General features: G+C 42.4%; 1 long non-coding RNA gene across 1 annotated transcript in view; it reads left to right on the top strand.

The window, feature by feature from the left end:
* LOC117000553 overlaps nucleotides 1–14,998 on the top strand; it is a 118,980-nt gene extending 103,982 nt beyond the window's left edge. Inside the window, exons 2-6 of the long non-coding RNA XR_004418813.1 lie at nucleotides 9,297–9,385; nucleotides 10,555–10,649; nucleotides 13,161–13,277; nucleotides 14,270–14,437; nucleotides 14,929–14,998. This is a non-coding gene — a long non-coding RNA (uncharacterized LOC117000553). The remainder of the gene's footprint in view (nucleotides 1–9,296; nucleotides 9,386–10,554; nucleotides 10,650–13,160; nucleotides 13,278–14,269; nucleotides 14,438–14,928) is intronic.
* The last annotated feature ends 571 nt before the right edge of the window (nucleotides 14,999–15,569 follow it).

The raw sequence follows: 15,569 nt of genomic DNA, 5'->3' as shown, positions 1-15,569 counted from the left end.
GGAGGCACTTCCTGAGCTCCAGGCTGTACCTGAATTGCAGTATGTAATGGCTGTTAGATTCCCATTAATTTATCTGATTTTTTGAATGTACTTATTCCTTTGGACTCTACAACAGTGAACATCCACATTCAACTACCAAAAAAAGGAAAAAGAGTAAAAAAGTAAAAAGTATTTATTATAAGAAGAGCAATTACTCCATTTGCTTTCTCCATGCCACTCCATGCTAAATACCTCAATCACATCCAAGTCCAGCTGTTGTTTGTCAAGCCAACAATAGTCCTTGTGTATGAAGTCTCTTCTACTACAGAAGCCATTTGGTACCTCTGATGTTCTTGTTGCTTCTCCTCACTCTAATGTACCTTTTTGAGATTGCACAAACAGAATTACAGGCAGTGCTCAGGACATGGGCACACTGGGGAATGACGAAATTGCAGAATAATGTTTTCCATTTTGTTGCCTCTTCCTTTCCCATTTGTCCTAAGCAGTGTGTGAGTTATCAAGTCTCTCTGTTGTTAGAAGGGCCTACAGGGAGAGCCTTGCAGACTCCTTCTGGAGGAAGGATGTGGATAACAGGACATGATTTATCTGTTTAATTTATGTTGGACTGTTTGATTTTCCAAAATTAACTTCCTCCCTGAAGAAAGATGTCAGATGAAATTTTCAGTTGAAAGGTGCAAGGGGAGAGTGAGAGATTAGTGTTCAGAGCAGTGCAAAGTTGTGTGCTTTGATCCTTCTGCACATTTACTGCTCTTCTCCACTGTGTGTCTTGCCTATAGGACAGACACAGTTTGGGGGCAGGACTGGGGGAATTATCCAAAAACTGCCAACCAGATTGTTTCCCTTGGATCAGACCCTATCGAAGCAGTTACGTCCTTGGCTTTTCACATGCAAAAGGAACACTTTATTAAAAGAAACAAGATACTTCCCAGAGTCTGACAGCTTGCATTTTAACTATCACCCCTAACAAGGGACCTTAAAACTGACCCCAAGACTTAATTTAACCATTACAATTCCATTAGTCTAATTTGTCATGAAACGTCTTTAACTAATTACCTGCATTTGTAAGTTAGTCCACATGTCATGAGATAAGAAGTCAAGCATAGTCATAGGTCACTGCTCTGGGCTGCCATCACATAACACAGGCCCCAGATGAAAGGGAATTCAGAGTTGATAGGAGGAATCCAAATGACAGCTACTCAGCCAGTACAAGGCAGACGTAGCTGTAATGTAAAAATTGGACCATTGTCTCAGAAGTGGTGTTTTGGAAAAGATGGGGCATGCCCTCATTAGCAGAGCAAGGTCTAGGAAGACTGAGCATTCCTCGTAAGCATTTGTCTTGAAGGTGGTAATTTGATAAATACAGGTCCCCACTAAAACCATTTGCTAAATTTGGCAGACAACAGTATTAAATATTTATGACTGAATTTAGAGCTGTCCCTTTTCAAAGAGACCTGATTATATCCTGAATGGCACTTTAAAAAGCTCATTTGGGAACTTTTGTTGGTTTCCTCAAACAACAAATGTTGAAACAGAGGAAAAGACCAATTAGGAGTCTGATTAAAGGTTGCTCAAGCCTTTCACTGAATAGTTTGGATTTGGCTCCCTATTACTTGTTGGAAATCTGCCCATGAATTTATAGTGGGAGCTACAGCATGCTGTGTGCCACAAACACCTCTCTCTCTTAGATTTAGGCAACTGTAAACTTCCCCTCATTTCTCTTGTTCCAGTGCCTGTGACATTCCCCCTGAGACTAGATCAGGAGAAGGATATGGTACGTGATTAATGCAGGATGAAGCATTCAAAAAATGTTCTCATTCTTGTTCCTGTTTCCTTCCTCACTGAGCGGAGGTGCAGAGGGAGGTCGCTGAGGATGGTTCCCCCATCAATACAGAGTGTCACCATCACACTTTTGGCTGCTGGTGCTGGGTGTGAGGGGTGATTAAATCCCTGCCTCCACCCCAGCTCCCCATCCCTTCCCTGTTCCTTACAGACAGCAAATGCCATTGAATTCTTCACTTCCATCACTCATTGGATCAATACAAAACGACACAGTTATACTGGTCAGGCCAGCCCTACCTTTGTACTCCCTAAGTACAGGCTCTGTCCAAGCCATAAATCACAGCTACTCTAAATTATAGAGGCTGCCAACACATCAGAGGCCTGGAGTGGGAGCTCCCTGTGATCACAGCAGGGAGGGGAGGATAAGGAAGGCCCTGACCAAGCTGTCTATTCTGTACTCAGGAGTTTTATTCAGACAGCAAGGAAGAGTGCCTGGGAGCCTCTGTGCTCCTCTTGCCTGCCGCAGTGGCTCAGCAGTGTCCTGGGTTACCTGCTGTCCTCAGGAAAAATCGAAATCCTCCTTCTAAAGGCCACAAGGCAGGCACTGGGATTAGGAAGAAACTTCCTTTGCTGGCATATTACTGCAGAGTTTATACCTGCACGTACCCTGTTTTGCTTCCCTGTGGGGAGAGAGGACTGACCCATTGATTTGCATCTTCCTCTCAGCATCAGCCAGCCCTGGGAGTCTCAGTTCTCTGTGAGGGGCAGGGAGGGCAGTGCCCCCTGTCCCCAGCTGCTGCCACACAGCCCTGCATGTCACACTGCTCACTGGTGTGCACACCATCCTTCTTCCTTCCTGTGTGCAAGTTCACCTGCTATTTTTTACCAATATTTCTCCAAATCTTTCAAGATAAATGAATCTTCAGATCTCCAAATCTTTAGCCTGTCTGAAACCAGCATAAAATATCTACCAGTCTGCAGTGAAAAATCACAGACAATCCATCCTTTCGATCTCTTGCTTTTATCCTAAGCTGATAAGGGAGGCCCTCCTGTGCTTGTCAGCTTTGCATTCTTGGTGTGTGCAGCATAGCTGAGGATTGCAGATTAAAGGTGAAGAGTTGAACAGGGAAAAAATGCAGGAGCAAAGCAGCTGTTTAATGAGATAGAGGGGCTTTCCTCTTGAAAACTGCTTATCCATATCCTGTCTCTTGGTAATTGCAGAATATTTTCTTTATGGGGAATGCTAGCACTGTTTTCCTGGTTTAATATATTTTACCCACTTGCATGATCATCTTTTCACTTTGGTAGGTGAAACCATTCTTTATGAAATTGTGAATGTCAACAGCATTTTTTTAAGCTGCTTAGTTCTGTCCTGTGCATCTTTTGTCTTATAGTTAGAACAAAGTTCAAGTGTGCTCAGGAGTTAAAGCTCAATCTGTAACTAAGTTTGAGCACTTGCAGTTCCAGATTTGGAAACTCCTTTCCATCCAAGTCACTCTCAATCTGTAGCATCTAATGTTACTGTCAATTTGACTTTCAGTGACTTTCAGTGGTAGGATGTGCTCTGCTGACAGAACCAAACATTTGAAAGACAAGCTCTGGCAGATGTTTTAGCTTGCTCATGCCACCGTCTGTCTTTCTGCTGGAAATATTTTAATTTTTGAAAATTCCTCCCTGTGCCTTGCTCTTGTTTTCAGGTAGATCCTTCACCTTCTGGTGTCCCTAAGGATCTCCCTAAGGTGAGACAGCTTCATCCTGGTCTGGTGCCTTCATCAGTGCTGTAGTTTGCTGGGATTCACCTCCAAAAGAGATCTAAGAATCCATCATTACAAAATCTGCATAAGCTTATGGGGGGCCACAGCAGCTAATAAACCTCATTGGGATATGACTAATGTGTATATGCTGCCACTGTACCTACCACTGTCTTTGCTGCTCTCTGGAGAGGTGCTGGGAGAGCACAACAACCATGGGTGGAGAAAAACAAGAGAAGAGAAAGGATTCATCTGCCAGGAAGAAATGCAGTCATGACTCTGGCTTGGTGTGATAAACAGCATGTGCTGTTCAGAGATCTGGCTGTGCACAGGCCATATTCCCCTGATCTCTCTCCAGCATAGAGATCCTTCTGGTGTGGCTGATGAGAACAAGTCTCATTCTTTGTGTCACCTCCATTGCAAATGAGGTTAGGAAATGGGAACATTTCAGGGTTGGAATGAGCGATCTGGGATTCTTCAGATACCAGAAGTTCCTGATCTTTTTTGTATAGATAATGTCAATGTTTGTATATGCATAAATGATAACAGGGAGGCTGGAGAAATGGTGGTATTTTGAGTTGGGGGGTTGCTGTGAGGTGGGAGCTTCTGAAACGGCAGAGACTTGGGATCATAGTCTGGAGAAGATGGATGCCTTGGCTTGAAGTGTATTGCCACAGACTGGAGCAGGAAATCATACTGGGTTTGAGATGTGGAACAGAAGAGAGAGAAAATCTGCCTCACAAGGGATTGAAGGAATTTATTTTAGGGACTTGAAGGATTGAAGTAACTCATTTCACATGACTTTTCCTCCTCTATCCCATGCTCATGACTGTATGCAACAGTCATTTTTGCTGATGGAAATGTGGTCGCTGTATTTTCTGTCCCACTGTCATCTCCTTGTCTCTTTACTTGTCCATACAGTATCATATACCCTATGGCATCATATAATTAAAATAGATGATTATGGAGATGTAAGTGGATCCCTAAGGAAACTTAGCACATGGACATAACACCACAGGCAACTTCTAACTGATTATGCAGCTATAAAGAAGTTTCTTCTTTTTAAAATTAAAAACACCTTAACTTTTTTCCTTCTTTTTTAATGCTAATAGCTTAACATTTTCCTCTCCAGATAAGCTCTGAAATGGAAGAGAGAGAGAGAGAGGACAGAATACCTTATGGAAGTGAAGGCTGTAGGTTTATGGGTTTAGAAATCTCTGAAAAGCACAAAAATATTTCCTCCCATTTGCAACACCCCTCCCCCTGCACTGAGTGCAGTCCTGTATGCATTTGGTTTCCAGATCTGTGATTCCCACCCTCCTTTTTATAAGCTGTGAATTTTTTCCCTTTCAAAGCACGGATTTTACCCCCCTCCCATGCCCCCAGGGAAGCTTTTGTCCTGTGAGTGCCCTAGGTTTTTAAAGAACGTGGAAACTCCTTGGTTTATTCTGTTTCTGTACTGCTACCTCCAGTTCCTGATTCCTGTTCCTCTGTGGCTTCTGCTAACGCAGAGTCTGTCCCGAATGGGGGTTTTCTCTGCAGTTCAGTGAAATGTGGCTGTGTGCACAGGGACTGCAGTCTTTTAGCCAGCATTCTTTTCTCGTTATTTTGTAGAGAAGAGGTATCACTTTTTCCCCCCTCTCCATCATCAGCCTGATTTTATTACAATCACATAATGCCAACACTGTTCGTGTTTCCTCATCCCAAGACTTGGTGGATCCATTCAAACACCGTGTTAATCCCTCTCTATTCTCAGCAGCACCTTTATGATGGTATTGCCTTTCCAAGCTACAGTTGATCTTGCAAGCCTTCACTCCAGCTAATCCAACTTCTTTTGGCTTCTCTCCCAAAGGTGTAGAGTTCTAAGGGGAACACTCAGCAAGGATATTTTCATTCAGTATCAGTGGATCCAGAATTTCTTCTATTCTTACCTACAGGGCTGCTCACTCCATTACTAGTAGCAATGAGGGATAGATACTGCTTACAGAATATCATCATTTTAAAAGGAAATAAGACAGAAAATAAGGAATCTAAAAGCTGTCTTCATTTTCTGTCTGTAGGTACAAGTCAGGTAGAGTAGCCCTAAGATTTGTGCTGCAGAATAAGGGATAGCCTGTTTTGTAATAAGCAGTAGCTACTCTTATCTAGGAGCAATCTTGCAGTGAAGCAGGAGAAACCACCTGGGTGGAGGGACCAAGGATTAGCCGGTGCCTGGAGCAGAGATTGTACAGACAGCATCTCCAAGAGTATTCCTCAGAGCAGCTTGAACAACTCTGGCAGATCATAGCAGAACTCTTCTACTTTATTATGTGCTGAAAAGTAACTGGCTTTTACACATTAAACACTAATCAAGGTCACCCTTTCATTGCTGAATGCTCTGCATTCACTGGCTGTTGGCAGGAGGGCTTGCTCTGCTCCTGTGTGTTCAGAAAAAACCAAAATAAAATAAAAGGAGAAGAAATCCTTTGGCCAACCATCTGTTGGAACAGAGGCCATGGACACAATGCAGATACAAACGCCTGGATGAATTTTGCAGGTGTGCCCTGTGACCCATCTTTCCGTGGAGAAATTCACTGGGAAAATAGATTGCACTAGGCTGTTCCTGCAACTGCAGTTAATCGTGCCTTTTCTGTATTACTGCTACAGGATTAACACAAACATTGCTTCTATTTTCAGGCTTATCAAAGGCAGCAGCACATCTCTCTAATCTCCTATTTCTCTGCTCTCTTTAAAGTGTTTAAATGAATGGAGCACTGATGAGCAGGGATGTGGTGCCAGCAGGGATGGTGTCATTTAATGCCTCGCTATTTATGCTATTTAATGCCTGTGTGGCTTTATGTGCCCTGGGTGACTTGCAAACCATCTGGCACCCTCCACCCTTTTGCAGGACAGACGGAGGTGGAGACAGCACCTTCACTTGTCTCCGGTTCAGAGAGCGACCAGCAGCAGTAAAACAGCACAGTTGTGATGTGCCTGCTCCTACACAGCCTGCACCTGCTGTCACTGAAGGATGAAGTTTGGAGGGCACGGACTGGTGACCCTTGATACCAGGCAGTCTGGATCTCAGTGAGCTGCGGGCACTTACCTACATTCCTGTTGGACTGCTTGGCACACACAACCTGGATTTTTCTTACAGCTGTAAAGAGCATAATGATATCTGATCTGCCCCAGCACCTGTTTGTGCACTGTTAACTTGTCAAAAGGTTTCAGACAAGCTGGAATCAGCAGAATTGCGTGTGTCAGATCAGCTCCTTGTCCTAAGAGTCCTACAGCTGGATTTGCAGTATCATTGAATCACAGCCTGAATTTTTAGCCGTATTACTTACACAAACCACAAATACTTGGGTTGTGTCCTCCAATCTGCTAGGAAGTGATCTGAGATCCACCCTGCAGCTTTCACACCACTGTTAGCTGGCATTAACTTCCAGTCATTTTTTCCTTTGAGGCCAGATTGAAATCAGTGACCTAGAAGTAAAATACTCTGTATTTTGTTAGCAAGCAGTCCCTGGAGTTGTGCACTCTAAATTGGGATGTTTTCTCAGTGAGCTCTTTTGTATATCTTCTGTGGCAATTGTGCTGTAATTACCACAATCCTCTTTCTGGTAGCAGAATTTATTAATTGCTTTCCACTTTCTCCGATGCACTTCTGCTCAGATCACAGTGAAATAAAGACTTTCTTTAGTGTGTGGAAGGGTTATGATGTCCTACTGTAGCGCATTAGTTTTCTATGGTGACATAATCAGAGATTATATTATGTATTCACTGATATTCCTGCAAGGAGAGCAAGCTGGAAACTGTGTTGGACACTTACTGCATTGCCTGTTAGCAGTACAGCTGTGGGATCTGACCCTGAAAATGCTCATGTCTGGGAGAATATTTGAAGAAGTAAGGACTAGTCATGTGTAGAAAAATTTTCACCATCAGCCTTCATGTTTATGGGATGGATCATTTGCGGACAGTGCCGAGAGTCTGCTGGGAAGTGCTGGCTGCCCTTGGCAGTGCCATTGCTGGAGGTTCATTTTATTCAGCATTTTAAGGAAGTGCCCAGCTCGTGTAGTAACTTTACTGAAGTCTGCTCAGATGAATAAGTTATGTCTCCACTTTTTCTGGAGTTCAGATTCTGTGTTCAGACTCAAGGTCAGATCCAGTTGGTCACTCTGTGGCAGTGTATAATGAATTGTCAGCATCCCAGAACATATAAAATTGGAGATTAGGAGCAGCTCCACCTTATTATCATGACAGTCAATTGCAAGTGGTAGTGCAGTGGATAAAGGGCAAGATAATGTAACATGTGCGTGGAATAGCTCTCAATCTGTGTATTATGAAATTGTCATTCTGTGCCACTGTTCAGCATAAATGGACTAATCTTCAGTTTGAAAATGAGGAGAGCTTGACTGTTAAAGAATAGGTCATTTGGCTTCTGGCAGCAGCAGAAGATGCTGTAATATTAGCTGTAAGAACTTGTGCATTCTTGGTAAGGAGATAAAAATTATTAAATTGCACTGCTTGCTTCTCTGTCTTTTAAAGTAATTCATATTTGGACCCGGATTCAGCTAAGCATTTGCATAATTCCTCAGGCCATTCCTATTCAGCCATGCATTTCAGTTTGTGCTTAAGCTCAAGCAAGTGCTGAAGTTCTTTTCAGTTCCTGGGACTTCAGCCTTGCAGAACAAAGTCTGGGCCATTACTTTATGTTTCAGTAGCTTCTGAGGTTGCTGTGCCGTAGCAGATGGAAGCTTGCTTTGTATGTAGCAAATGGAAGTTTGTATTTGTTGTATTACGGGCTGAATACTCTTTAATGACTCAGAAAGGTTAAAGGTGAAGATGTTGGGGCCCTGGAGAGGATAATTTTTAATAGAGTCCTCTGTTGGAAATCCAAGAGCCAGAACAGGGGTCATGTCTCGCAAGAGTTTCACGGACTCTGCAAAGCTGGCGGTCACACTGACTGCCTCCCTTCCGCTGGGCTCCTCCTGAAAAGGAATGAGCAGAGCCAAGGGAAAGGTTTTGTTGGGCTCCTTGGGACATGGAGCTCTTCAGGCTGAATTCTGTTCCAAATTATGCTCTGTTTTCCAGAGTAACTTCTCAGCTTTGGTAGGGTTGTGCCAGGTGGTAGCCATTTGTGATGTGAATTGTAATTTAAACACATCTTTCAAAAATTGCAGTATTAACATATGTATTTGTACTGTGCAAACTTGGGAGGGAGGGCTGGAGAAGAACCTTGATGTGCTGATTTTTTTTCTTTTGTGGGGTTGGAAAGTTCAAAACATTTTGCCTGGCATTATCAAGCCCTTGTGTGTCGTCAGTTCAGTTTAGCAAGAGAACATGTCAGCCAACAGAGTTCCACTGCTTTGTGAAAATGTGTGTGAGAACTGGAAATTTTTTAATTGGGATTGACCCCAATCTAAAATGAAATGTTTGGTTATGGCTTTTTATAGAAAATACAATGAAACAATTAGCTTTATTTTTTTCCTTTGGAAAAAATAATTTTCAAACATTTGGTAGGAAGCCCTTTACAGAACAGATTTATGGCCTGAAGTCTTGTTCACAGTGAAACTGGTGGGAATTCTGCTGTTGACTTTCATGTAGCCATTTTACTGAGGTTTTCTTTGCAGCAGGAGGGATTGTGTGATTTTCTATCTGGAGGTATTAATGTAACTTCAAAGCTTCTTGGACCACTTCAGAAATAAAAAATATTCTTATATATCCCATCAACTTGTTGGAGGTCTTGCTCCATTGAAGGTAACATGAGTTTTGTCTCTGTCCTAGAGAACCACAAGGAACTCAATCTATATTTGTTAAAATGGAGACCAGCAACATGTTCTTCTAATACAACAGAGGAAAGGGCAAATGTCCAGGTTAGTGCTCTGCTTTGCTGGGCTGTTTTCACATCATTGCTTTAAAGTGTTGTTCTGTGGAGGAGAATCTCTGCAGGTTCCAGATGCAGGTGTTTACAGGGTGATTCTGTTTCAGTGCAGTCTGTGCATGATTCTGTCTGTTTGCCTGCTCCCAGTGCATGAAATGATTCACTTGCTCCTGGATTTTCCTTTCTGTACAGCAGATTTTATTAACCCCCAGAAATCTTTATCTGAAAGCTGTTTTCCCACCGCAAACAGAGGTTTTATTATTAACAATCTTTTATGAGCATGGAACAGTTAATTTCATTGCTGAGTTCTTTGTTACTTCTCCTTCACATGGGCCAAAGTGTCAACAATAGCGAGAGAAGGAAGAGAATGGACTGGAAGAATCAGAGGAGGGGCAATAGGAGAACTCTGTGATCACTTTTCATGAGATACACACATATGGAAATTTGCTAAAATATGTTTGTAATGTTTTTCATATGAAACATTAAATGAAAATATAGTTAGTCCTGGACATAACCTATTCTTTTTTCCTTGGATTTAAGGTTAGCTCAGGGTAATATTCCAGTTTTGCACTTCAAGCCCATGTCTACCTGCTTTACTGGCAGGTTGCACCTCACTGAGGACAGCTGTGTCTAGCCCTGTGTGGTAGATACAAAAAGAGCAGGACCTTCCATGAAAGAAGTCATTCCTAGGAGGGGCCTGAGAGCCGAGTTTCAAAAGCATCATGTTCCTAAAGAAAGGCCAAATTTTTCAGAAGGGCTGAACAACAAGCACTCCTGCTGTGACAGATGGCTGAGTATTTCAAAAGATCTTGCTATTAAAGCTGGCTGGAGATTCTCTATTCTCTTGTTTTTGACAGGAACTTGGGTTTTCTGTTAAAGACAATAATGGACAGATTTTCCTTCCAGCATTCTATTTTTATGTGAAAGTTTTAATTGTTTTGGTCAAGGAAACTGTCACTCCTGTGATACATTGATTTACACTCACTGTGCTGGAGAGCCATGTGACAGACAGTTCCCAAAGTCTGATCCCAGGTTCTGACCCCCGGTGACAACGAAGTTGTTCCAAAGCTCTGCCTGAACACAAGGGTGCTCTGTGTGATGTGGTGGGCAGAGCTCTGGAGTGTGCTGCTTCCAGACAGGTTTTCTTGGGTTTTCTTTTAGGTTTCCTAGAGAGGGTTCAGTTTTGAGAAATTTGATTTGGGTCCTGAACACAAGATCTCCTGTGGGTGAATGTCTTCACTCGTGGCTGCTCACAGGTAGGATTGGGAGTGAAAGGCAAGCTGTGTTCCTATGTAGCTGAACATGCAGAAAGTAGGATCTTGGAACCCGAGGCTGTTTTTCAAAATGTGTGCTTTAACATTTCCATTATTTAACTTTCCTATCCATAAATAGGAAGTAAATCTGCATCATCAGTGAAGGACTTAAAAAGTTCGGTGTTTATACATGCAAGTTTGGAGAAGCAGAAATACAAAAAAAATCGTTTTCTTTCATCTGAATGTCTCAAAGCTCTTTTAAACCGTTAATTAATTGAGCAGTCATAATGATGTGCCAATGGGGATGAAGGGGGAGGAATACTTTACAGGTGGGAGAAATGAGGCATGAATGACTTCCTAGCCTTACCTGTGCCATGCTGTTAGTCTGTGTCAGATCCAGACAGATACCTTCTGTCCTGTCTCCTTTTGCATCTGTGATGGGTGGCTGGCAGCATCAGCTTCCCCCCCTCCCTGCTTCCTCCTCTTCTTCCGTAGGGAAGCCAACTTCTAATCCCCAGGCTGCTGTTTCATGGAAGTACAGGGAGTCCATGGGCTCACCTCTCTGAGGGAGCAGCCTGGAAGGTGGGACATTTGTTTCAACTCCCAAATTCCACCTACTGAACAGGACACAGCCACTGAGTCAACTCCACTGCATGGGAGAAAGGAGGAAGGAAATGAAACTTCTGGGTGCTCTTGGAGCAATGGCACATTCTGCCCTGCCTTCCTCCTCCTGACCTTATGCACAGCTGGATTATGGTGTGCTGTCCTCTGCACACTTCCACAACAATTCAGTTTATACCTTTGCTCAGGAATATCTGACCTGGCTCTGAAATACCAGCTCACCTCTGAGAAACAACAGAGCCCCCTTTGTCACCATCTCTTTCTTGTCTGAACATCCGTATCTGAGATCAGTACACTTTTGTACAGAAAACATGGGATCTTCTGGCATATACAGAATAAATGAGCACAAGGTAAATCCAAATTCTTTAAAATTTACGGAATGGGCAGGATTCCCTACTGCTTAGGAAAATACCCAGTGCACAATTTCATCTAGAGATTGGCTGAGAATCCTGTTTAAATCCTGTTTAAACTTAAACACAGCTGTGAAACTCATGAAGATGTCACATCAGTAGCTCACCCAACAACCTTGAGAGCCTCCTGGGAAGGTAATCACAGCACCATTAGTGAGCAGTAATTCTAACAGGCTGCTTTGCTTCATTCCTCTGGCTACTCCTTGTTGAGCTCCTGCAACTCCAGACATGAAGTTTCTCTTCTACCCAACATGGTTCTAACTGCTTCTCCCTACCAGTTATACATATGTGAAAGGGAAAGGAAAAATACTGACATAAATTGCTGGACTCTGGAATACCAGGTTTTTTATTTAACTGACAGGGCTTATGGTTACCTTCAGACATAGCTTTTAAAGTAGTTTTTAGCTGGATGACAGAGATAAGCCCTCCAGGAAAAAGCAGTGGTAAAGTGGTGGGTCATTATAAATATTTTGTTCTCTCTGTAGTCGTGTTTTCCATTCTTTTTCAGTTTATGTACCTTGTAAAAATTTTCCAGTAAATCTGCTACCTTCTATGTGGTGAATTTAAGCCTATTGATTTGTAGCTGTCCTAATTGCATTTTACAGAACCCCTGCTGCCTCTGGGACCAGAGCTTGAAAAGTCCTGTTTAGTGAAATGGATTGTCTTCCACAAGTCATTGACACCCTATATTCTGCCTTATCTAAATTAGGCAGTCTCCAGTATTCTCTGATCTAATCCCAAAAGTAGGGAGTGTGTGTTATGTGCAGATATAATGCTTACACATAAATTTCTGTTGAGCAGTCATTGGAAAAGGAGCTGAAAGCAGGTAGAGCTTGCCCTCCCAGCTCAGTGCACAGAGGAGATGCAGTGCCTGCTAACAGCTGGCTTTTCTGCAGCTCGGCAGGTGATGGAGTTCCACCACTTCAGGAGCCCACTGCCAATGGTTAGCACATGCTGCTGGGAGAAATCTCATCAGTCAAAAAGTCTCCTAAATAATTTAGAGGAAAGCAATTAGCACACACAGCTGCAGCTGTTTGCAAAGTCACAGTTATACCTGCCAGGGCAATCTGGAAATGGAAATTTCAAAACCATTTCTTGAAGTGGCCAGAATGGTCTAGCTTGGAGCTAAGGCTGATGGGTAGTTGCTGATGATTAAGGAGCAAATTGCACTTTCATGTCTTTTTATGTGTAATGAAATCCAGGAGAGAATTTTAGTATTTTGTGCATATTGGGAAAGGGATCAAAGGGATGCATAGTTTTGAAAACTCCAGTAGTCAAGGCCTTATCCTTTTAGAGGCTCTGCAACTCATTCAGCTTCAGAGCAAGGGGGGGCAGATTTTAACAGAGGCTTGGGCATGCATTTTGAAGGCATCAACTAGTTAGAGTTTGTCTGTATGTACAGACTGCTCAGAGAGGACAGGCAGGAGGAAAAGGAAGAAGATACTGTTTGAAGTATCTCATCTGAGTATGCTTGCCTTGACAGATCGATGAGAGCAAATTGTTTGAGGACTTCTGAGTAATGATAAAAGGGAAGGGAACCTGCTCTTTAAGAATCTCAAGCAACTACAGGGAAAGTGTGAAAACAGATTTGTTTGTGCAGGTGAGTCCTGAGAAGGGGTATCAAACATTAAACCTAGACATGAAACGAGGCTGTGCAAATAGGGCACATGTAAATATAGTCTAGGAGAGGGTTAGAAGTCACCTGCCATGACACTATATTGGGACAAGGGGACAGACAACAGAACATTGCAAGATCCTCTCAGCATTTCCGATAACCATGCATTCAGCCATGGTATCTCTGCTAACTGAATGCCTAACACATGTTCATCCTCACAAGATCCCCCTTTGGCTAGGGAATTATTATTTCTATGTTACCAACTGGAAACTAAATCACAGTACACTACTACGTGAGGCAACCCCAGTCCCAAACTCTGAGATTGCTTCCTCTTTCTAAGAGGGAACACTGTATTGTGAGAAAAGCATTCAAATGTAGGTTGCTCATAGTATGAAGGCTGCAAAGCATTTCAACCATGCTTAAAGATAATCTGAACTAGAAAAGACTGGACTTAGAATTTGTAGCAATGGCATTATTTTATTCTACAACTCTCCTGTGGAAAAACATGTCCCAGTTCCCACTGCTGTCACACCATTTGACCCATTCTTCTACATCCAACTGGCATCCCCTGGCCAGGAAAGCAGCAGAGAAGCCCAAGAACCTGCCTGCCACTTTCGGGTGGTCAGGGCCTCCATCCAAGGAAAATTCCGCGGGTGAGCCCTAGAGAATAACCAAAAGCAGCAGCTGCTTCACTGACTGTGAGCTGGATGAAAATCCCTGCAGTCAGTCAACAGGCTGCCCCAGCTGGTCTGGCCTCACAGAGAGAAGCAAGGCCTCCTGTAAGTGATACTAACTGTAGTCTATCTAGAAATCTCTTTTTAGATTTTGTTTGATGGCAATGGGAACATTAACACATTATTGAATACATTATGGCAGTGCACCTTCCTGGACTGCATTATGATTAGCTGTTAGTGTGTTTTGGTAAGAGGATCAAGTATTTCATTTGCTTATTCCTTTCATTTCTTTATACTTACTAGCTCTTAGTAGAAGTGGGGAATGTGAAGAATGTCCTTCAGAATTGCAGATGAGTAATTGCTCAACAGCCAGAATTTCAGTAACTTTGAAAATCTTCCTTGAACAGAAATTCAGCCTGGGGTGAATCACTGGTCACTGGAGTGAATCTGGAGTTTTTGGTGGTTTTTCTTGTGAGTTAATCCAACTTTATTCCAATTTAACATGTTATCTAGATGGAATTGTTGTGTAGCTCTTCTTAAGCCAACTTAGCACATTTTATAAGATTCTAAATCACATTAACTTCTGGACCACAAATAAGTGTTCAAGAAATGTAAATTTAAATAATTATCTAACAGGCTTTAAACGAACATCTTTCCTTCTTATCCAGAGAAAAGTGAGCACAGAATTTGGATCACTATCCATAAAAGCCTGTAGAAATATTTACAGGTATCCTTCTTGTAACAAGTTGAGCCCTTGATCTTTATAACATTGTTGTAGGTATATAGTAAAAGCACTGCAATGCAGAAATGTGAGAAACTACTAAAATGTCAACTAGGTCAACTAAGGATGACTCAGGATTTTGTTCAAAACAATAGGCATAACGTTTTTATAATTCAAGAAAATATTCATTGTACAGGATAGATTAAATCTGTTTTTAAAAAGGGAATTATCTGATTATCAGGGTTGGCTGGGCTTTGCCAGTGACTGCGCTGTACATGAGGGAAAACATCTACCTTAGATGGTATCTTCTGGATCCAGAGATTACCACCTGAAGTGTCCTATCATATCCCCATTCTGGGAGCTCTGGATTGAGATGTCTCTCCATTGGCTTTGATGGTAAGTTAGGGAAGAAAGGAAGAAACTGTTTTTCACTAAAGGTAGATTCATCTCCTCACCTTTAATTTGTAGGAGCTGTCTGGGTGTGTCCATAATGAATGGAGAAGGAATGTTTCTTCATCTAAAGATTTATCATCTAATCTAGATTTGATGATTTGCCACTGGACCAGGATATACTTTGCTGTTCATTTCAAAAGTCCTGGCAGCAAGGTCAGACTGGATGTCTCCTTTTACACAGTCAATTTTGGTTAATACCACTGTATTTCAGCATAGGAGGATCTCTGATATTTCTTGTCCTGGAACAACTCTGGTAATATTCTACAGGTTTTGCTTGGGTTTTGTTTTTGTGTTGTTGGGGTTTGTTGGTTGTATTTTTTTTTTTTTTTTGGTGGGAGGGAGGGGAAGGGGCACGTTGTTTGGTTGGGGTTTTTTTGTGCACTCAAAGATCACAAGGAATCCTTTAATGAAAGCTGTTTTCCCTTTTTA

This window comes from Catharus ustulatus, chromosome 10 (assembly GCF_009819885.2).
Source record: "Catharus ustulatus isolate bCatUst1 chromosome 10, bCatUst1.pri.v2, whole genome shotgun sequence".
In the NCBI taxonomy this organism is placed as follows: Eukaryota; Metazoa; Chordata; class Aves; order Passeriformes; family Turdidae; genus Catharus; species Catharus ustulatus.
Note: the sequence above shows the minus strand (reverse complement) of the source record. Positions and strands in the feature narration are given on the sequence as shown.